This window comes from Lonchura striata, chromosome 2 (genome assembly GCF_050655825.1).
Source record: "Lonchura striata isolate lonStrDom1 chromosome 2, ASM5065582v1, whole genome shotgun sequence".
Taxonomy (NCBI): Eukaryota; Metazoa; Chordata; class Aves; order Passeriformes; family Estrildidae; genus Lonchura; species Lonchura striata.
In genome coordinates this window covers 126,119,678-126,140,674 of record NC_140704.1, presented here as the reverse complement: position 1 = coordinate 126,140,674, position 20,997 = coordinate 126,119,678, and the positions used below count along the sequence as shown (strand labels likewise).

At 35.3% G+C, this 20,997-nt stretch overlaps 1 protein-coding gene across 5 annotated transcripts in view; it reads right to left on the bottom strand.

Annotated features, from left to right (window-relative positions):
• HNF4G (hepatocyte nuclear factor 4 gamma) overlaps nt 1-20,997 on the bottom strand; it is a 61,497-nt gene that overhangs the window by 26,841 nt on the left and 13,659 nt on the right. The window contains exon 2 of one of the 5 annotated variants that reach the window (XM_085572266.1): nt 9,742-9,847. The exons of the other annotated variants lie outside the window; for them this stretch is intronic. The gene's annotated coding sequence lies outside the window, so the exon portion shown is untranslated. The remainder of the gene's footprint in view (nt 1-9,741; nt 9,848-20,997) is intronic. 5 annotated transcript variants of the gene reach the window in all.

Genomic DNA, 20,997 nt, shown 5'->3' with positions numbered 1-20,997 from the left:
TTTCACTTTGTCCTAAAAAAATAAAAAATGGTTAAACAAAACACTAGAAAAGCACAATCAGTACCAGAACTAAATTACAGATTTTCATGGCACACTTATTAGGCAAGGTGGTAAGATTAGCTGCAACAAATCATGCCAGGTGAAACTTAAATACAGATCTTTGTGGGAAATCCAGGTTAAGCCTGTTTTCATTACTCACATTTTTAGACACTTAGACCACCCCAGGCATTCTATAGAAAGGAGATTCTTGCACATATTGAATTTGCCTCTTTTTCTAGTTAAATTGGTAATTCATAATATTGCGCTCCACTCTATCAAACAGCATATATAGCTTTCTTTTATAAGTTATGTTGAGGGTTGTGTTTTTTGTTTGTTTTTTTTTTCATTTTGGCGTAACACAGAACAGACAATTATTGTGAGATCTGATTGTCATTATATTTATGTTTTCAAAACATTTGTCTTTCAGAACAACCAGCTACAACTTCAATGGTCATGAATGTGAATAAATATAAAAAGCAAAGAACATGCCTGGTATCTGACTTGTCAAATACTATGGACCCACCCTTCAGCACTCTTTAGAGTTTGAAATAATCCCAAAATAGTTATTAAGATGTCAATGAGTAATTTGCATCAGTTTCAAAGCTGCATAAGAGATCTAATAGTCTAAATTCTTTGATAAGTAATTTACAATTTTAATCTTGCATCCACTTGAGTATTTGTATTGTCAGTAGCTAAGAGGAAATATCAAAGGAATATGAAAGCTCTAAAATATTTTGAGCCTGAAGATAGTTGCTGCAGGATAATTTTAAGGAAAATTTACACTTGCTGAGGACATAGCTCACTTTCAGATTCTCCCTCTCTATTCCAAATATAATTTGCTCCATCTTATTCTAAAAGGATGATTTATTTATTCACTTGCTATACCACAGTGTCACTGATGGAATATGATTCTAGGATAGCAACAGTAATATAATGGTTTTATATGCAAAGAGATGTTACATCAATTCTTAAGGTGAAGGTAGACAAAGCTATCTGGTTTATCTGATTTTATTTATCACTTACACATCGGTGAGTGACCTGGGTAGCATCCCACAAAGTATAACACATTGCAGTTTATAAATCCTTAGTTGTGCTCTCTCTTTAACAGAAAGGTGTTTTGAGGATGATTTTCACATTACATTCACTCATAATCCTCACAGAGCAAAATTATTAAGGCAGTATCTTCTACATTTTGCAGATGTCCTATGCTACTCCCTGTCAACAGTTTAGTGAAACCCATAGTGTATCTGTGCCAGTCTTTCAGCAACTAGCATCACCAGTAGGAAATATTTGAGGAAAAGTCATCTCATAGCCAGGAGGTCAAACATGGACCATTGCATTATGAGTCACCACTAAATGTCAACAGCTAGCTGCACAGCTGCTCTGTGTCAGGGTGATGGAAGAGTGAAGGCCGTGATGGTGCCAGTTGAAGCAGCACATTTCTATGGGAAGATTTAGAAGGATGAGTAATGGTGAAGTGGAATCTTGAAAACAATTGTTCAAAAAGGAGGCTGAGGCATGTCCTCATTGCTCTCTACAGCTTTCTGAAGACAGGGAGTGGAGAGGGATGGAGATGCTGATCTCTTTTCCCTTATATCCAGAGATAGGCTGAATGGGAATGGTCAGGGAATGGGTCAGGAGAGGTTTAGAATGGACATTGAGAAGAATTTTTTTATCAGAGGGTGGTCAAACATGGAAGATTTCCTAGAGAGGTGATCGGTGCCACAAGCCTGCCAGTGCCTAAGAGGCATTTAGAAAATGCTTATCAAGATTTTAATTTGATCAGCAATGATTTAGACAGACAATTGCACTAGCTAGCTGTTACAAGTCCCTCTCAACTGAAACATTCTATTCTATTCCAATCTCATCTAGTCTAGTGAATCCTAATATTTTCTATTCAATCAGAACACAGTATGCCAGATACAAGTGACAGTCAGTAAAGACTGAGGACACAGAATAGTTATGCTTTTATCTAGCCATTCCAGGAGGATGTCCTGGAATGACAGTAGACTGCAAGCCATGTAGATATCAAATGTTATGCAGATGTAAAATCTTATTTTATGTACATATATGTTTATATATAAGTATGTACATACAGGAGTTTATTGTCAGTGTTTTGTGACAGCTGAATTTGCCTCTTGAATTATCACTGAGTATAGAAAAATTAATCTGACAGGGGGAAGCTCTCCTTCTACATACAGATTCTTAATAATTCTTCACAGTGTATTGTCCATGTCCAAATTCTCTCCATGAACTAATAGCAAATTTGTATTTTTCCAGTTCAGTCCATTTCTGTGCTTGCTTTGTGTTCAGATTAACAGTAGATTTGCTAACCCTATCTGAGGTTGGCAGGCACTATTAGAAAATTGTGCGTATTTATGGGGAAGAGGGATAAAAAACAGGATAGTTTTGCTTTTTACATTGCAACAGATTAGGTTTACTGTTAAGTATGTGAATTGGTACTAGGTAGATTTTAGTTAATATTTCTATTTTAACTTAATATTTCTATTTTAACTTAATATTCTGTAGTTCATTTTACTCTTGAAAACTCACTATAGCCATGAAGTATTGACCATTTAGAGGGCTTAAAGGATTTTTGTAGCATAGAATTTTGTGGCGAGATTTGTTGAGGTACAGTTAAATGTCTGGATACACTTGTTAATTATTTGCTTAAATCAGGTAACTTATTATTTTCTGCTACACACAAGAAAATTAATCAGACAGTTGTCCTGAAGAGCAGAGTGAAATGAGAAGAAAAGAGGAAAAAGTTCAGGCATAAGATAAAACCAAACCATCATGTTACTGATAAGCAAGACTAAGCACTTCTGTTCAGTCATCCCCAGGTGATTAGTAATTTCTTAATAAGCCTTCTTGGCAGGTTTTATGCAAACTTGCTCGTAAACAATGTTTTATATAGCCAGTTAGATAAAATTAACTTACAATTTACACACAGTTATCTTAGAAATACCATATAATGAGATTTTTTTTCCACAGAGAAACACCCTTGCCTTGGTCATGCACAATAAAAGAGTTCAAAAAGAGGTTAACCATTATCAAGGCAAGGTTTGTTTGGTATTCTCTTTTTTTAGCTTGCTGGAATCTTTCTTTTCTTTGTGATCAATTAATCATTGCAAGTTTTATAATTCCTATATTCTATCCTCTGCTGAATGAGGTGTATTCTACATAGCATTTCAAAACAAACTCAGTACACTTCTTCCCATGCTAGTAACTATATAACTCTTGGTCCTATGTAAAAGGCAAATTAAATAACTGAATAGTCAGACAAGTGCCATTATTTTCAGTTACTCTGTCTAAAATTAAAATTTTTAACTAGACCCTAAGCTGACTCATCACGTTCCTGCAGAAAGAACGTTGTGTCAACACTCTCAGTTTAACTCTTCCACGGCACTAGAATGGTTATGCAAGTTGTCTAATTGCTATTGGTACAAAAATTAGTTACTAAGTTTGGAGCATAATAACGACTATCAGTTTAGAGTGAAACTATGACAAATGAACAAAAACTTCAAATATTCACTGAACAAAAGAGCAGTAAGAGCACATAAAGGCACATTCTCTGTTTCAACCATATTTCAGATCAGCTCTTTAAAGTATCAAAAGAATTCCCTTTTATTCATCAAATAAGTTTTTAGAACAACTCACAGCCTAGGAAGTCATGTGTGTACAATACCCTGATTTTTACAAAACCACATAATGATTTGGGTTGAAAAAGACCTTAAAGATCATCTACTTCCAACTCCTCTGCTATAGGCAGGGACACCTTCCACTAAAACAGGTTTGTCAGGGCTCCCTCCAGCCTGACCTTGAACTCTTCCAGGGATGGGGAATCCACAGTTTCTCTGGACAACCTCTCCCAGTGTCTCACTATCCTCACATAATTTCTTCCTAATATTCAATCTAAACCCACTGTCTCTTGGTTTCTATCCTTTTCTCCTTGTCCTATCACCACATACCCTTAAGAAAAATTTCTCTCCAGCCTTCTTGTAGGCCACCTTCAGGTACTGAAAGCCTTCTATAAGGGTTTCCTGAAGCCTTCTCCCTAAAATTGTTACATTATATTTCTTAAGAGAACAAAGTAATTCTTGCTTTCACCAGACATGAACTGACAGCAGTATCACCTTGAAAATTCACATAACAAGGCTGTCTTAAGAATCAGGGAGGTCAAGGACACCTGATACCTTTATTGGCAGAGGCATCTATACCCTAAGCAGAAAAAATTCACATCCCAGTAAGCACAAAACAGAATCCTCTGGGGAAGGAGCTCTAGTCTTTGCTTTGCTGTATACATACAGATGCTCTTCCATCAGCCAGTGGTTATCTCTTTAATTTTAACAGCTTAGATTGTCCCAGGTAGGAACAAAACAAATACTGTGACTTCACAAAAGTACAGATATATCTGTTCCCAATAGATTTTAAACTGTGATTTTAAGAAGTTCAAAATCAGTAGAAGCCTGTTTTAAGAGCTGATGATAAATATAAGAAAATAAATTGGGCTGCATGTCTTTTAACTAGTTAAGACAGTACACTGATTGAGCTGAGTATGAAAAAATTCACTGGCATGGAAGATATGAGACAAGTCTAGCAAGGTTTTAATTGGTCTCTATCTTGAGAGGAGGTAAAAGGAAACTTTGAGAAATGGTCATATGTGCAGTTATACATAAAAACACCATGCAAATCATCAAGATAAAATATGAAAAATTATGGGTAGCTGCAATAATGTAGTTTACATGATCAAGTTTACCTCCAATAGTATAGGTAACAGTTAGGTCTCTGTGGGTTTTTTGGACCTGAAGAACATTCATATGGCGGTATTCATTGTTTTTAATGTATTCATGTAGGAAGGCTCCACTATTTTATCTGAGAACCTTGCAATCAGTAACATTATTTCCCCATCTGTGAGAGAGGAACAAATTATAATCTCCTTTTAATAAACAGAGAAATGAGCCAAAGGACAACTGAAGATAGTGTTTATGGCACTTGAGCTCACGTGTCTACAATAGAGTTGCCTGCACAAAAACCAAACATTCAATTGTCTTTATATATGATGATCAGAAACAGGCACATCTAAACAAATTCCTCAAACTTATCTTTAACAGGAGGTTGAACTGAATATTAAGTTACTATAGCTAAAAGGGGGACAGCTGTCCTGCATGGTCTTGCCTGCATCCCTGGTTTGTGAATGAGCACCCAAAATCCCTGTCACCAAAGGACAGGACTGTAATTTTCTTAAGAAGGCACACCAAGCACACAGGTTCTTTTCCTGGCTGATACCTCCTCTGGCCTGACAACCAGAAATACAAGGTATGCAGAAGACACGGGTCACTTCCCCACCTTGCTGGGACACTGTTCAGATGCATCTCCTGTGGTCAAGACTGTGACGCACATAAACAGTCACAGGAACAGCTTGAAGTTAAGCTGCCTTCTCAAAGCTACACTCTGTTTTGATAAAAATGAGAAATCACAACAGATTTGTTAAATTTATCTCTGAAGACACATAAAAGTTGCTGCACTCCAAAGTTTTGGAGTTTTCTTTAAAACAATGCAGTAAAGATACACACATTTTTGTCTGATTAGGGAGAAAAAGCAGTTGTGAACTGTACTTGCTACTGATTAAATGCCCTGACAACACCTAAAATTGATTAATCTCCTAGATAACATTGCTTTAACTAGACATGTGAGAAAATATATAAGGTGACAGTCCACTTTTGCTAAATGAGTTCTGTTAATAAATTAGCATTTAAAACACATTAGTATTTAAATGCTCTTGATTTATGAGAACAGCAGGAGTAACTTCCTGTGAAAATGTAGTCCTTCAACTTCAAAAAAGAAGCAGTGGAAAAGACTGTCCTAATCAAAAATAACTATTTGTTTAGGAATTTGGAAAACTGAGTCAGTAGCAGTTGTATGCAAGGAAACAAAGATGACTTCCCTAAGGTGATAGAAATGTCACTACCGGGTGTATCCTATTTATGTTAAAGTAGATTACACATACAACAAAAAAAAAAAAAAGAAAACTATTTGAAAGTTTCAGAATCTGCAGGTGAGTGGAAAAATAGGACTAACATGATTTTCTTTTTAAGTTGATGTAAGGTCTACAGTCAGAGTGGAGTCAGAGTGGAACAGTTGTAGTGACTGGCTGCTAAATCTATCAACACAACAGCCAAACCAAAATAAATAGCAGTGTTAGCTGTTTGAAGTGAAAGCCCTGCTTGGTCTAAGAAAGATGGTGCCTCTTGCTAAAACCTGGGCTTGCCTGGGGTTTTGAGTAAGTAGAACTCTGAACAACACTAGAACTTCTCTGTTACACTTTTATTTTTAAAATGTAATAAATCTTAGGGAGAAGAAACATCATGATATTTTTCAGTTGAAGACTCACTTGCCTCATTTGATCTACGTAGTGTTCTTGAGGAAGAAAAAAAACAAAACTACAGTACTCTTGTCTACTGTTATCTTGAAAGGAACAGTTAAAAATAACTGAAAACCAACCATTCTTAGGAAGTGTGGCAGAAGCAGTCACTTTAGGAATCCAAAGTGTTCAGAATCATTCAATACTTAAAATACTAAATACGAAAAAACATGAAGACACAATCTTTTCTGTAAACAGTTTGATTTTGCATAAGTGAAGTCATACTTTTCATAATTTAGGAGAGAAAAACAAATAATCAAAGATGACCCGGGATACTGGGCTCTTTGCTAATTTCCAAGTTGGAAGTGAATTAAAATGACTAAAGTAATATTGTAGCAGATTACTGTATTACATTGTTTTGAAGTGAACTAAGAAAAATAAAAGGAAAAAGAGAAATAAACAGAAAAATATAAACTAAAATTAAAATTAAAAAGAAAATATTACTTTGAGAGATATTTTCTGAAAGGGATATGAATATAAAACCCAGTCAAGTAAGAAGAGAAACAGGTAAGAACTAAATGATTGGGTATTCATATAAAATCCATTAGCAAGTTTTATGAGTCCTAAAGGAGGAACTGTATCAAATACTACTATGGACATAGGGAATCTTGAATACATTCTTAATCCTTTACTTCAAGGTTCTCAGGAGATCATCAGGTTCAACTTTCTTCTCAATGCAAGACACATCAGGTAGCTAAGGACTTAAAATACTCATATCCAAAAATACTTTGAAGAATGGAAACTGCCTAACCTCTCTGGGCACTCTTGTTTTCTTACTGGACCTGGTGTCCCCTAGTTCCCACAATGGGATTTTTTCCCTTACATTTAGTCCAAAATACTTTGATTTCAACTTACATCCACAGACTTCTATACCTCTTAGCCATCATAGCCCTCTTACCTGAACAAAAGTGAAAGTCCATCTTTTCACAAACAGCCTTGAGGTACCAGAGGCTGCTTGTGAGGGTGTCTCCCACAAAACTATCTCTAGGCTGAAACAACTCAGGTCCATTAGCTTCTCCACAGCTGGTCAGGTGTGTCAGCTCCTTTTCATCTTGGTGGCCCTCCACTGAACCTTCTTCACTTAATCCATTTATTTCCTCACAGAAAGAAGGGGGCGAATGGGAATGATGCACCATTTTAGATGTCATCTGACAAGTGCTGAGTAAAAGTAAATAATAATTTGTCTGAGCCCTGCTAACACAGCCCAGGATGCTGTTGGCCCTCTTTTCCTAGGATTCAGTGCTGGGTCATTCTCTGCTTAGTGTCCACCAAGACTCTGGTTCTTCACAGCATAGTTTTTTCCTAGCTAGCCCTCTAACTGTCTCCCTAGTAAAGGATAGTTCTCCAGTTGTTTTTCAGAATTACAATTCTCAATGAAATTTTTATTCCCTAAGAATCACAACATCTTTCTAGCCTGTCCAGGCTAAATTACTAGCATTAATAGCACTACCTATTTTTCAGGTGTTTACATAAATAAAATTACCATGATGGACTTGGTTTGAAAAAATTGATTTAGCTGTCTCAAACAACTCTAACTAAGACACTGTCATATCTGTTAATTTAGCCAGAATAAGAAGCCAGCCAATCACTTCTGGACTCATTTCCCACAGCCAGCAGAACTCATCTACGCCTCCTGCTATCTGTCATTCATCTGACAGTGAATGGCATTTCTGCTTCCATCTATGCAAGCAGCAGAGTTAAAAGCTGCCATTACAGCTGGAATTAAGGAGCACTAATGGCTTGCCAGCCATGCTCAGGGCACGAGAATGTAGATCTTACTGAAGGAGACTAAAAGGAGTTCGTTTGCCCATCTCAAGAAAGTGAAAAGTGAGAGGGAGTTTATTCTCCAAATAAATAATGCACTGTAAGCTAAATAGGGGAAAAACTTATTCAGACAATAAAACAATTCTGCCATAAGAACAAAGGCATAAATTTGAGTCTGGCAAGTGGAAAGCTTCTAAACATGTCAGGGTTATGGCACTGCAACAAAACTTCTCCATTTTGGCAGCAGAGGCGAGGAACCTAACTGGCTTTAAGACATGGAGTAAAATTTATGAAAGGTATTACATGGGTTGATGATGTCAGCCAAATTGGTGACTCAGGAGATCTCATCTAGTCTTATTGTGCTGAACATTTGCATCATGACTATTTTTGATAAAGTGGCTGGTGAAAAATATCAAGTATATTATTCTAATTAAAAATTAAAGAAATATAAATGACAAAAAGTTAACCTCATTGTGATAAGCAATTAACAGAATTATGCTGTGATTAAGCTGATGCATAATTAACAACTGCTATAAATTATGTTATCCATCTAATTTGCCCAGATTGGAATAGCATTATTCTTAGGCATGTTTAGCAAGTTCTGTGGTAATATGCACTTGAATGAAGTGCTCTTTACTAATGTGTTCAAATTCACAAAGCTGTTATTAGAATTGCAAATAAGATCTACACCAGCATCATTTCTTCTGCCCATAATTTTCTCTTCTTTGGAACTATCCCCGATAGAAAATCAAATTGCAACAACTTCAAAAGATGTTTGCACAAACTGAGCAAAAGTAGTGTTATTAAACACTAAAAATTTGTAAAAAATCATCATGATGAACAAAGTGGGACTGAATTCAAAACACAAGCAGCTACTGAGTAGAAAGGAACAAGAATCATGGAGCTCACTGGGGGACAGAGGTCGAATTCACTTAACAAGTGGAAAAGGGGAAGAATGTTTTTTTCAAGTGATGTATATTTAAGGCTCAGAACTGAAGAATTTCTGATCATTCAAAGTCTAATGAAATCAGTAGAAAAAATCTTCAGCCTTCAAGTATGAGGTCTTCATGGTCAATATATTTTGGAGTTGTAAAGTCCTTAATTAGCTGACTAAAACATACCAATTAAGAAAAAGAAAGAAGTAACTAGTGGTTTACAGGTCTTCCAACTTTTCCCTGAAGGATACTGGAAAATCTCAACTTCAGAAACTAATAAGATATGATGAGGGAACAATTGCCTGATGAGGAAGGACCACATACAGCCTTGGGTGGACAAAAATAATGATACCATTCAATAAAAGTTTTTGGGGTGTGCATATCTTCCAACCTGCCACCAGCTTCTGCTATTTCATAGGTATTTATATGGCTTTCAGAAGCACATGATCTTTACAATTGATTCATCTCTGAATGGCCATCAACTTCTGAATGAGAGGAGTGTTGAAATAAGTCAGCCAACTTGATACAGTCTCTAGAAAGGAAGGAGGTTAGTGAAGCGTGCAGCAAAACTTTACTTACATTCAAGAAAGAAAACAACAAAGCACAGACACTTCAGTTCTTCATACACAGAGGAGGAAAGGCTGATTTCCTAGTCTGTGTTTCCATCCTCATGTCTAGGTAATACCTGCAGCCAGTAAGAGTAAAATAAATGCTAAATTATCTGCAATGCAAACCAACTATGCTCCTAAATAAAATTCTTATTTGGATTATAAAGGTTGAGAATACAGTGCTTTCATTCAAGGTATAAAGGCATTTCTGAAGATTAAAGAAAATGTTTAAGTCATCAGACAACATTGATGCCAGATTTTCTTCCATTTGTAGAGTAAAAAGGCATAGAATTTATACAATGTCTTGAAATACTATCTGGAAGGATTACATATAGGGAATAGAAGACAAAATGGTTTTTAAGACTGTGGTTCTGTTGATACAGAAGCATATGAATAAAAGATCCCCTGCTCTTTGGATGACTAATGTTTAGGTAAACTGGGTAAACTACATAGTAAAACAGGATTTGTAGTAGAAAAGCCTGAAAGAAAAACAATTTTAATTTGACTATGTGCACAGCATTTCAAAAAGGATGAAAGCACGAAAGAAACAAAGGGACATTTTGTAGTAACCTTGAGAACTACTTTACAACTCTTGCAGACTTGCTGACTTTTCTTGGGTGGGGTGAGCTGCATTTTTAAATGCTAAGCTTTAGCTAGGCAGGTAGTACCCATTTATTGCTTTATATATATTTATTTCAATGTTGCCTATTAATTCTATACATTCTTATGTATGTGTAGTCTATGCATTTATGAGCAACTCTTAAATCCAAACAAAATATGCACTGGTCACTCATAAGGTTTTGAAAGACAATTTGCTTTCTTCACCCCAAATACAACTTCATGCTCTTAAAATCCAAATAAAAGCATGTAATTTTTAGCTTTTTGTATTTGAAAAATATCTGCCTGCTTTAGCAGCATTCTTTTGCCGTTTACATTACTTGAAACCTTATGGGTAATACATCCTACTTTCACTTGGAAGAAAGTGACAAAACAGAAAATCACCTCTAAACACTAGGGATAAAACTAACTCCCCTTATTTAGGTACAACAGGACTTTAGTCAAGAACAGAGATTCTTACAGCCTAAATCATAACTCAGCTGAAGTATTACATTCTTTATTGATTTTGTAAACTGCAGCGCATGCAAAATAGAAAGCAGTAAAATTATTAGCCCATCAGTACTTTCTGTCTGCAGAAGTGATACTGTTACACCAGCATATCAGATTGATTCTGGAATTATCATAAATTAGACTATTTTATTCAACAGTTAAACATTTATCTGTTTATTTTCACATATAGCCCCTGGATTTGGCTAATAGAGGAGAGGAAAAAAAAACACCACTTGAAATTACAGCCTACACATCCTCTCCCACTGGGATCACTAAAAAAGCATGTAGAAATCATCAGAGATGCTAAAGTGAGGATGAAGCCTAGAAACGGATCCATACTTAAGGTACCTCTCTGCCTCTCTCCCTACCGTCACTCATCTATGCAAGGTAAATTCTCCATCATCCATGATGAGAACTTGGAATCTTTACAGGAAGCACACACTTGTCTATGTACCTCTTTTAGTTCTACATTTTCAGACCTACCTTACACACCTAATTCTATAGTCATTAGTAGGGCAATAAAATGACATAAAATGAGCAAAGAGCAATAAAGCAATCATATTCCAGCATGTTTATTTAGTGTGGTCCTTAATGACAGAGACCTTCGGACCCACTGATACCTGGAGCCACTACAAATTCTCCTCTGCTTCAGAATCATGGTTATTATTACTCCCAGACTTATGCCCAATGTTTTAAAACCTGGTTCACATGAACTGTGCAAAAAAACCAAAAAACAAAAAAAAAAAAACCCAAAAAACCCCAAAGAAACAAACCAAAAAAAAGCCCCAAAAAAACAAACTCACAGAAAGAAAAATCAGTTTTACGAGAAAAATGAAAGTTCTTCAAATTCATCCCAAATCTACTTGCATATGAGTTAGATACAATGAAAAATTTGCATGGGTGCACTGAGGTTGCGCTAAAACCTGTGATTATGTACCTTAGTCTTTGAGTATACTGTTCAAATTAGCTGAAAACATCAAATGGTATTTAGTGGCTATTGTTATTAGACTGTAGACATATGCATAAGGAAGGTATACTACATGTTTGTGAATCTGATGGTAAATCACTTCTCTCTCCCCAAAATACTTATAGCATACCGTGATTAGTGATTAGTGGTTAGTTCTACAACTCTTTCTATGACAATCTAAAATCTCTTGCATTGCTAGTTCTTCTATTTGTGTCTCCATTTTTAGACTTTTCTAGAGATAGTCACTCTTTTGGTTAGCCTTTTATTAGACAGATTGGTTTTACTGCAGATTTCAGCCGGAGTTTGTTTCTCTACAATAAGCTCTGGGTATCTGTCATGTTTCAAACTGGAATGAGACGCACAAACATGGAAGCCTGTCCATATAATAGTAACTACTCAGAACACATAGTTGATGTGACTCATATAACATGTGATATGCTGCATTAATATTGTAAGCATAGCATACAACATGTGTTTGCACAAGCAAGGGCATCCAATATATATAAAATGTATACAGATTGCCAAAATTCTACAAATAGCATGCTCTATTAGAAAAGTTGGTCAAAAACTATTCAGGTAAAATTTCTCCTTTTCATTTGAATTTCCAGGTGTTCAAACACTATCCCATTGTGCAAAAACTCAGCTTGCTGAAATAAAAGCACAATAAAAAAGAGCTATGTGTTGAATTATTTCAGTGAGCTAGGATCCAAAGAAAAGTACTATGATAAATCACATAATTTTGCTTAAAAGTAGGGGGAAACAAAACATGGACACATAGAGGAGAAAAAAAAAAAAAGAAAAAATAATGGGAGTAAACCAAAACACAACACAAAGCAGTGCCTCTTTCAGGATGATTGAATCTTTCTTAATCCATATTTTACTCTCTGCTACATAATTTTACACTGTTGACAAAGTCAGGCAGTTGGAAGAGGGTTGGAAAAACATACATAGCTTTTTGTCAACTTTATGCCTCCCTAAATTTAGAAGGCATTTCTGAATAAAGAAGTTAAAAATAAATCACAAAACAGTGTCTATAATGTGGTCTGAATTATCCAGCCATAAAAAAATATGGAAACATTTTTAATATATTTTCATAACATAAATAATAGCAACAACACAACTGGTAACAAAAAAGTTATTTGTAGCTGAACTTACAAAGATGACCTTTCAAAAAAACCCTACACTCCCTATATATACTCTGGCTTGTTTGCCTACATGTTTAAACTATTCTAAAAAACTCATAGTTAAAATGTAGCCAACATGTACTTTACCTAATCTTAATAGCAAAACTTGGCACTGAGGTCTTGGACAGGCAAATATAGTCACGTTATTACTTACAATTTTAGCTTCGAAAATGAAAATTAATACCAATTTATCTGGGTACTGTAAATTACCAAAATATAAGTAAAAATTAATGTATACAAATTTACATTAAAGTTTTATTTTTAACAAATATATCTATAGTGAGAGAGAGAGAATGCTTTTGTGTATATAGGGAGTTAAAAGGTTATGCAAATGCACATATCTAAATATGCACATATTTAGATAGGGTCCTGTTTCAATGCAATCCCATTATCTTTAAGGAAATATGCTGATAAGGTAGAAGTTGCAACATATGCATTTTATAGCACGTTTAAAAGTGGAATTTCTAAGAAGAAAACTTCCAGAATTTTGTGAACATTCACCATATTAATTATTTAGTGACTACGGAAACATCATCAAAAAAAACTTGACAAGAATGGTAACTACTAGGCTAAGTCAAAATTTTGAATTTTCTGAAATTTTCTGAAAAAGTATCTACAAAATTATGATAATGAAAAATTAAAACCAATGGATCAAGCCAGTTGTCAAAATGAAGAAAATGTTAGAATTGAATGATGAAAAATTGTTAATTAAACTTAAAAAACGTTCTTTAAACCTTCAGCAAATTAGAAATTTTCTATTTCTAACAATAGTTGGATGCAATACCAAAACCAGGTTCTCATTTACGTCCATTTCTTCCAACTCATTGCCTCTTCTCTACTCAATAGCATTTTAGGTCCAGAGCTGGAGTACAGTGCCTTCCACCTGCGCAACCAGCTAAAACAAAATTAACCTTTTTTTATTTTTGGGAACTTGTGGTCAGTGAAAAGCAGAATAATTAAAAAGCTTTTTTACAATCTCTGTATGAGATTTATCATGCCTCACCTTACAAGTCACTCAAGTTCCTGAAATTTTTCATTCTGCTACCCTTTCACGTCAATCCTCTTATTCCTTACTCTTTGCAGTCTTACTAAGCTTTTATTTTTTTGAGTTAATGAACACAGACTTTTACCTCTAACTCTGACAAGCTCACTGCTGAAACCATTGTTCATCAGAAATATGTAAAAGCAAATGGTATTAATTCTATAAAAAATTTTAGTACGTCAGAAAATTAAGTCACTTTTCTTGATTTTCCAACATACCAAAATCAAGCTAAACAAATATGATCACACAATAAACTTGCAGCATTCAACTGAATGTAGTCATAAAGTATACCATTCAGTAACCAAATCCACACACAAAATGTGTAAATTATTACAAAGCAGCACTACACCTCAAACAATAGCAACATGTACTATCTTCCTTTGTACTAAGGGACAAAGGACGTAATTCCTTTAGTCTCTTTACATGCATTAAAATAATACATACCATTCAGGACAATTTTTTCAAACAAGCTTATGAAGAAAGCTATCTAGTACTCATAGTAAAAAGCAGAATTAGAAAAGACAAATTTGAACCCAGAAATAAACATAAGTCTAAAAATAGGAGCTCACGTAAGTCCAAGGACAATCTTCAGATGACAGCTGGAATGCAACTCTGATAATAGATAATCAAATTTTAGTCAGACCAATAAAATTGTATTTTCAGGGTTTTTAGGCTATAAAAAGGACACTCTGCAATTATTTTATGCCACAAAAATATGTAATAATATTGTATCTAATGCAGCAACTTCTCCAAACCAAAATTTCCTCCTATACACACACACACACACACAGAGCAGCAATATTCATTGTACCACCATTATCAAAAGGAAAGAGAACTAGCAACCACAACTGTTTGTGATGGTTTTGGTCACTCTTCCTTTTTGCTGGTGGACAAGATGATCAGTTTACACACACCCCATAAAATAGGCAGAATGTATTTTAATAGACATCCAGTTGCAACTTTTGCTGCATGAAAATCTGACCCTAGACCTAAGTGCTCTCTAGACTGGTATGATGATAAGACTGTATTTGCAAGAAATACATGCATTATAAATTCTAATTTAAATATCTCTAAGCTAACTGAATAAACTGAAATAATTCTAAATATTACCAGATATTAATTAAAAGCATTCTTCCCTCAAAACTGGTTTCTATATATCTAAACTCTATGTGACTCTACTATCAGCTATATTCTGATATACTAAAGCAACATAGCCAGTCACAATTGAGAAAACACATTATACATAGCACTTTGCCATGAAACTCTAGATGAGTTAATGATAAATAATGGCCTACAATTCATGTGTGACTTATTTTAGCAAATCGCACTGATACAGCAATTCAAGCATGCTGCATCAAGGCTGCACTAAGTATAATCAAAGGGGCTTGCAGAAAAATCAGCAGAAATTACAAAACACTTAATGGAAAAGAAAGAGACATGCCTAGAAGACCCACAAACGCAGTGTTGTTTGGCTGTTTTAACACATCTGTTTTACCAGGATTTGCAGTTCACCACAGTTTGTGGACAAAAGAGCTAAAGCATCTGTTCAAGTCCAAAGAATTGAAAGAGTATCCTCTCTTATCCAGTATCACTGTGATGGCTGCCATCTTGACTGACACTAAAGTGTGGCATAACTTTGCAACCTCTCTTTTAACTTTTTAAGTGGTTTATCAATACCTAAGATGTGGGAACGTGATAGATGTACTCTGAAGCAGTGGGTCTGCAACAATGACTTTGCAACCTCATTAATCAATTCCTTTCTGTAAGTCCTCATGGATATATTGAACAACAGAAGTCCTAGGAATATCTGTCTGTCTGGACAAATCTATGTGTGACTTCATTAGCAATTTCCTTTCAGTACAAAACTAACTTTAAGCCTAATCCTAGCCCTGCCCTTTGTTTTCTATTAAACAATCATTAATCCAGGAAAAATCTTCCATCTTAACTCATGGTAGCTTTGTTTCCTTACATGCTTTTTTGCGGAAATTTGCCAAAGGCTTCTTGGAACATTAACTACATAGTGACAATGTCTAAAACCACAACCAGAAAGTACTGAAAGGTCCTGAGCCTGACATACCCCAACTTTACTACATCTTGCATTGGGATGAGGTTCAGAAGGGCACCAGCAGCTTTGCTTCCCTCTCATTAACCCTGTGGGAAGGAGAAGAGCTATGGTCTTTGCCTGCTCTCCCAAGGCAAGGCAATCAGAGAACAGGACACACAGAGCACACACCACAAGGACGTTCACTGAGGCAATAACACATCTCTATCCTTGAGCCCAGTGACTCTTATGCAGTGTGCACTCTTGCTGTGATCCATAGGAACAAGACAAATGTCTTTGCCCTTCTGCTACTGTTTCTGTGTAAATCTAAAGATTCAGGACTGTTTAGAATCAGTTTTTTATAAACTTCATTGAGTTTGAAACAATGTGGTTAATTTACACACATAAAGATGGGCCCTCTTCAAAAATTTTATCTTTGGAAGCAACAGCCACTTCTCAATAGGAAAAATGTAGTTTAACTAGATACAGAGACTAAACCAGTTCAAACTACCTTATTAGCAAGAGCTCCCCTATGAAAAATGTGCATCCAAATGTAACATCAACATGCCATTTTTTTGCAGGACCAGACATTATTTTCACCAGCAGAAAATGATCTGTAAGAATGTGTGTAACAGTGCCCTCTGGTGAGAATGTTTCTGAGAATATACTTGCCTTGTAAGGGTAAAGAGATTTTAGTGGCAGGGCTAATAAGCAATTAGATGATTTTGCAAACTGAATTGTGGTGTCACTTTTCAAAACCAGCAGTGAAGAAGTCAGGTATTTTGAGATTGTAATTACTTGATACTCATTTTAAATGAAAAACATTTATGCTCATTTTTTAAAACACAACCTTGTATGACGAAAGAGACAGTAGCCTTGACTAGGTGAAAATTTATGAGTGCTATAGACAGCATAGCTACTTTTATGGCTGAGAATGCAATAGATCCTAAGCAAACATTGATAAGTCTTCTGTTTTTCTGAGAAGTATCCACCCACCAAGTGTCCTGACATTGGAAAGCCCCACAGTTTTGATAAGAGTAAAGACCAGCTAACTGTAGAAAACAACTTAATTTCTCAATTTAGCCAAAGACATTCATCAAGTGTTTTGTGGGCAAGGGCTGCATCTTCCTTCACTATTGAATAATGACCACTACATATTCAATCCTCCTAAAATGTGGCAATCCTTATGAAATATGTAATATAATACATATATTCACCCATAAAATATATGTATATATGCATATGTATACATATACATAGAAAATTAAGTTGAAATATTGGACAGGCTTGTCACTGAACCAAGGAGGAACATTCTACTTTCAAAAGCTTTAACTCTGACACACAACAGAAGATACTTCATAAAAAGTAGTTGATATGCATTTGTGGTGGTGATCAATGACTGAAAATACCATTCTGGTCTAATTTATTACCTGCTATTTGTGATTAAATAAAAGTAGGCTTACCAGCACTGTCATGATTCTTCACCAGTACCTCCCAATGATCCTACATGCTGTCTTTGAAACTACCATGGCAGTTACTTTCAGTTTCCTCAGTGCAACCTGAACTGCAGCAGTGTTCTCCTTTGCTTCATCAAGTAAAACTGAAAAGACCCTATTGCGTCTTTTGTTGCCAAATGAGAAAGTGTTATAAAAACAAGACCTCCTTCCAGGCACATTTGAGTATCAATGCTAATTGCTGATTTCACTAAAATAAACTTCTTGATTTTAAGTGATTTCCAGATGAAATACAAGCAGCTGAAATTTTATCATTCAAATAAATTACTGTTGCTAAACTATGATGACTGTAAATAGTAATTATTTGCTCTAACAGCAAGATCTAGAAATCCTTTGTGCTCATCTGAGTTTTCTCTCATCCATTTAACAGTTCAAATGACCAGGAAGGCAAGAAGACTTACAGAAAGTACTAGAGCTATTTGTAATTATGGCGTTTATATTGCATAAGAATGAGAATATGAAATTAATGAAAGTATTGTTCTAGTCAACTTCTCCATCTCGTAGGACAGTCCTTCTGCTCACTCATATCAAGTATGTCTCATCACTGTCTTGCTCTAACTTTAGTGACTAATTAACTCCATTGTTTTTTAAGGAAGGAACTTGGCAGTCCCAGTTAGTTGTTTAACAAATAACCAGATGTCCCCAGAGGACTCAAAGGAATCACTTACAGCAAAGTTCCATTGGGTCACGTATAAACATCAAACAAAAACCCACCTCAGCCGGTGGCAGCAAAAAGTGTGAGGAGAACAAGACTGATAAAATGTCATCATCAAATAAAAAATCTCATTTTACATTATTTCAATGTTTGGCCTGTTTATTATAGAAACATCAGATATAGTAGGTCTCAATTACAGTGCATTGTTTGTCAAGTGTATGAATTACCCTTGTTTTATACATTTATTTAACACCTCCAAACATCTAGCTGTTAACTTTCCCAACACAGAGGCACTAGCACTTTCAAAGGTTTCAAAGCTAATTATTTTTGCACATATACACATACACAAAAAAATAAAAAAAAAAAAGTGTGGAATGTTACAAAAACAACAGCAAATTAAAATACTTTCAAAGAGTTAAAAGTTCTTCCTCCTTTACAAATTGTCAACCGGACAAAATAAAAGAGAATGGAATAAATTGTTTTTCAAAATCTAACATGACTTTGATAGAAAATTCCACTTGTGGACAATGAAGCCAATTTATTTTGGCAAATAAAGAACACTGAGGGCTGTGTAAGTCAGGTCTGTGGTAGAAATACTAACTTTTGTGATCATACTTTAGAAAGTATTAAAAATCCTAGAGCAAAGGCTACCTTTTAACTGTGGTAGCAAATGGCATTCGGCCTTGTGAGGCCAACAAGCATCACAGTAATACATGAAAAAACACAGCAGTGGTGCAGATCGGTTTGGGGTCTGCTCTGAACCTCAGATACAGGGAAAGTTAGAAGTCAGCAAACTAAATTACTGACTTTTAAACTGTCCCATGATGTATTTCTGTATAGCTCTATAAATACTCCTCAATTAAGGCAACTAACAGCATAAGACTATCCAGCAGCAAAACAGCAGAGTGAAACTACAGTGTAAGTTGTCACCATTTGCTTATGCAGAAGTTAAGAGCTCTATGCAGTCACATTACACAAGCATTCCTCGCTGGTGAAGTAATTGGTAGCTGAAAGTGTTTGGATGAGAAAGTGGCTATTTTGTGCCAGACTGATAATTTTGGTAGAGTGAAAAATAATTATCCAGAGTAGCTGCAAGCAATACTCCATAGAAATCTAGTGGAAGTAACAGAAATTGAAAAGCAAACAAACAAATATGAGAGTCCACATTTCTGCAGAAAACCTTAGTAAACTGGCAAAAACTGACAAATATGCTACAGTCCCTGCATGTTCATAGTCAATGAGATTTGACTGCAATGGATTTTTTTTTTCAGGTACTATAATCAAAAGATAAAAAAGTTGGAAACACTGTCCTGCTTAGGGCTTAGCTCCAGCTTGTTCCTCTCACTACAAAGCTCCACATTCCTAGGGTGCAGCAAATTCCTGTGTATGCCACCAAGACTGGTGAAGGCTGCTTTCTCTAGGAGACTTTTTAAAACAGTTAAAGAAGTTTTCCTAAAATTAACTCCTTATTAATCAAAAGCAAAATAATTCTCTCTCTTATAGCCTCATGAGAGAGGAAGGGATAGTTGTTTGGAAATTGTAGAGCCCTGTTAACAACCCAGGCTTTTTGAATTCCAACCAGCCCATCTTTGTCAGTACTGCAGTATGATGGCATCAAGCCGACTTTATTATTCTATTCATAAAGGTGTATTTCCCATGTCTTAAATCAGTCACAACTTGCCCAAGTGTTTCTAAAGGAAGTAAAATAAATATACTATTATTCTAGCTTTTAAAACAAAACAGAAAAACAACTGACAGAACACACAGATTTTCCTGTATATTTCAAAATCTGAGGGTGCTCCAACAGCAATGTTGCATAGTAAATAAAGGAAAAAGAAATCCACTCTAATTAAACCCATTTATTAGTCCTTTAGATGCATTACATTGACAGAAGATGGACTCTAGTTTGCTTTCTTTGGGATCACACAGATAGTAAAACACAAAGTTAGAAGAAAAAGCAGGGTGGGTTTTTTTGGGTCTTTTTTTTGTTTTGTTTCTATCAAGTTTTTATGGTGTCTAGGTTTTCCATCTCAACTGCTCTTGTTCAAAGTAAATCTAGTTCAGGAAAAAAAATCCCCACCTCATTTCCCTGAGAACCTAGTTATTTTTATCTACCTCAACAACCAAGCTACTCTACCTTGTCATTTCAATTTTCACATATTTTCTCTTTGTGTATTCTTTCTATGATTCAGTGAAATCTCATCTCTTCAGCCCACTGCCATAAACTACTGTCCGGAACAAAGCTCTCTCTCAAATTTAATCTCAAACAAAATGAAAAAGAAAAAAAGCACAAATGAGAAAGTGGACCACAACCAATCCTATGGACCCTATTCTCACAAGATCTGAGAAGTTATTTTGCTTCATCAAGTAAACCCAAGAAGACACTATCACTTCTTTTGTTGCCAAATGAGAAAGCGTTAATAAAAACCAAGACCTCCTTCCAGGCACATCGGAGTGTCAATTGCTTATTTGGCTAAAATACGCTTCTTGATTTTAAGTGATTTCCAGATGAAATACAAACATCTGAAATTTTATCATTCAAATAAATGGGGACACAGACTGTTGCACATTTAGTGGAATTACTGCTGCTAAACTATAATTACTATAAATAGTAATTACTTGCTTTAATAGCAACACCTAGAAATCCTTTTTGCTCATCTGAATTTTCTCTCAGCACAGTTCAAATGACCAGGAAGGTATGATAAACCTTTATGTTT